Below are 3,764 nucleotides of genomic sequence, written 5' to 3' on the forward strand. Positions count from 1 at the left end.
TATTGTTATAAAGCTTAATATGACATGATATATGCTTGCTTCTGTACAACATTATTCCCAAAGTTAGGTTTGCCTGCCTACGTACAGAAATGAAAAAGAAATTGGTTTTCAGACAGGTGAGCCTGATCTGTTGTACAGCTAGTTTGTATCATCACACAAACGTTAATACAAGCAGAAAAAGGAAAGTGGGAACACTCACCTGGGCCTGGGAAGAGAGGAGAGACCAGACCAGACCAGCTGTTTTCAACAGCTGTGTGAATTCAGATTTGACTTAGGTCAGCTGTGTAACTGCACCTGAACAATGCCATTGAGTCTTAGAAAGACAACAGACAAATAAATCTACCATAGTAACTTGGATCACAGAAACTAGCCTTAGCTAAGCTGTTACTGCTATGAGAAACTTGATTTTACAAGGCACATCTGAGAGATATAACAAATCACAGGACATTATCTCTTATTTATTGAAAGTGACATGTCTATCTCCACGCTCCAGCTAAACTCTACATGGATTATTGTATGTTTGCTTTAACATCATTTATAGTCTTATTGAGACAGTATCCTCCCTCAGTGGCATTAGAATGAAACAACAGAGCTGGGTATACCTCAGTGGTGGATTCTCCTTGAGTTTTGTAATTTATTTATTTCTAATTGATGCTGCAGCAATATGGCATGGACTCCATGCTCCCACCATTTTGCCAAGTCAAAACTACTCTGATGCTTATTAAAGCAGAACCTGTCTTGCTGTGTTTGGAAAACAACTATGAAATCAACAAAAAACTCAGAGCTTACATGACCACGGCTCCATCATAAATAAAACAGTATCATCTTTGGAATTTTTTATTATAAGTATTTCTAATCAATGCTAAGCATCTTTAAAGACACCAGATTTGGTTTTCGATTTTTTAAATATGTGGCAGCTTAAGAGGAACTGACAGTGTGATTTCAACAGCAAGCAAGAGTTAATTATCTTTCCTGCCTAAATCCACAGTCTTTCTATCCAACCCGTACAAAGCTGAACTGCTGTTATGTAAAACTTAGGGACATCTGTCCAGATAGAGGAAGCCCAGTGTTCCCTGAGCTCCAAAGCAGCTATTGTCTGAAAGCTCTTTAGCCATGTATATTCTGCCTCCCATAAATCTTTTGTTGTAATTTTACCACTGTCACATGGGCTTGAAGAGATACTTTTCTTTAAGAGATCAAATCACCCTTTCCATGTGTAAAAGGATCACGAAAAAAAAAAGTCGTGGGAGTCCTCAGGATAAAATACTTCAGTGCTCCAAAATTCTGGATCCTTAACTTCCATTTGAAAATTAACTTCCACGGAGTGGCGCTAGAATTGTAGGCTGCTTTCTGTCACTGTTATTAATGGATCCCTACACTGCCATGTCCGTCCATTTAGTGATCTGCAAAGTGTTAACAGGATAATGACAGCAGCCTGGGATAGCTCAGATACAAACAACTGGTGGGATGCTGCTAGAATCAATACTAGAAGTTGTGTGAAATTAATTTTTATTCACAGGTCAAGCTCAAATTTCCATGGACCCTAGCACTTCCTAAAGCCAGTGCTCCTAAGAACAAGTTAAAACTGGTAACAAGAAACTCCATAAGCATGACAGTGAGAGTGCAAGCATACTTCACTGGTTTTACCATGGATGTGAAACTACAACCTTAAACCATCAACCAGAGATACTGCAGAAAATCCCACCTTTCCCCTGTTGTAGGAATGAATAGCTGGGGACAGGGTAGTGCAAGCTTTGTTTTTTCTAGAGCTGAATCTGGCTTCATGTTGCTTATATGTGCATAAAGTGCAACCGCAACACTGATTTCTGCACCACCACCAAGCATTCCTGCTTCTTGCAACCTCAACCAACCTTTCCCATTTGCTCTCCTTTACCCCATGTATTAATTTTTGCGGCAGTCCGATCTGGCTGGAAAACATTATTTTTATTACTGTGAAATTAGCTTTCTTCAAGATCAGTTTTTTGCAGTGGTGCAAACTTGCATTGGCCTGAACACATGCATGCTTTCAGTGCAACAGGGTAGCTAGGTAATGCCTTGTGTTTCCGTGGCCTTTCTCCACCAGGCTGAGCAGCTGAATTCCACTACATTTTGTTTCATCCCTTTCCCTTTCTGCCTATGTACTCCCTTATTTTAAAGCATGACATCAGTCACGATGATGATTCAGGATGCCATACTCAAAACATAAATAAATAAAACTGAAATGTGTTTTTGCTTGAGCTCAGAGCCTGAGCTCATTCACTCTCTAATTAATTTCTCTGCAGCTGTGCAGCATTAGGCTTCATAGCCAGATGTATTCTCTGTCAGGGGAAAAAAAATCTGCTTACACTGCAGCCTGTCACCACATCTCTGATGCGTACACAAAAGGCACCTGCAGAAATATTGTTAGTCTCTCCAAATTATATGCAATAGGATTCTTACTCCCTCCTCTGCCTGAAGAAAGCATGAAAAACTGAAGGGGAAAAAAAACAACAACAACCAGACAAGGGTCAATATTTCTACAACAGGTAGAAATTTCACTCTGTCAATAACACCACTGCAGCAATTACAGAGACTCATCTATTACTTCCAAGAAAAAAGAAAGGATTTGTAAGTCATGCTAATATTTCTTTTCACAAAGCACAGTGATTTGCTTTTAAACGTAGAATTCTTAAAGCAGTTTCTGATGTGAAAATTGATGCAGCACTATCAAGTGTCTTATGCAAGGCTACATTACAATTCAGTGACAAAATAAAGATAAACCCTACTTGTCCACCCCTGAAGCCCTCTTTTCCTATACCATTACTTATCTAATATCAGTGCACTTTTCTTACCTTACCATAGAGCTTAGTGTCTACAACTACATGAGAAGCAGTTTACGTTCATTTACCTTCACTGTTCAAAGATAAACTAAATGCACAAAACCTGGGGTTTTTTTATAAACTGCATAGATTTACATTTATATGAGAGATAAGTACTGAAATTCCACTGAGTTTGATGCCTAATCTTTGAATTCAGCAAATTAAATATCAGCAACTTTTAAAACTAGACTTTAATTCTGCTGTTCCTCCAAGCTCTGGTATAATCATTACATAAATTTTGTGGTCATTTATTTTTATTGGAATTCTGCTTCTCGGAAGCTAAACTACAATCCAATATACAGACATAAGTAATTTTAGATTCAGTGTTTGTTTTAAAAATCCTTAATGAAAGTAATCTAAAAAGCAAATTTTAGCAGGCTGAAGGCTACATTTTTCGATGTGAGGCTACTCAAATTGCCTAACGTTAAAAGGCATTTTTGAGGAAGGTGGCTTTGTGGATAAATTGGGACGGTAAGGCTCAAAACACCGCGCTTCAGGTCTGTTGTGGCCTGTTAAGACTTTCTGTACGGGCCACTTCAAGCTGCTTAAGACACAACCCCTCAGGGTACGGCAGAGCTGAGGGAGCCTGCAGGACTGGGCGTGTGTCGTCACATCAGAGGGGTCTCTTTCCTTTTTAGGCTGTAAATGAAAAAAATGCCTCTTACATGTGACTGTGGCGATTTTCATCCAGACTGGATGGCAGAAGTGATGGAATGTCGCGACCATACAGCTGTAAAACTGAAGGAAGCTCAAACAAGCGCACCTTCACCGTTCTGCATGCAGTATGTTCGGCTACTAACCTAATTCTGTCATTATTAACTTCTTATTTTGAGCCTAAAAGCCCCTCCACAAAATGACGCACCCGGCACAGCGCCGGCAGCCGGGGCGTCCTGGCCTTCCTTCACA

The sequence above is a fragment of the Buteo buteo genome, chromosome Z, assembly GCF_964188355.1.
Source record: "Buteo buteo chromosome Z, bButBut1.hap1.1, whole genome shotgun sequence".
Lineage (NCBI taxonomy): Eukaryota > Metazoa > Chordata > Aves > Accipitriformes > Accipitridae > Buteo > Buteo buteo.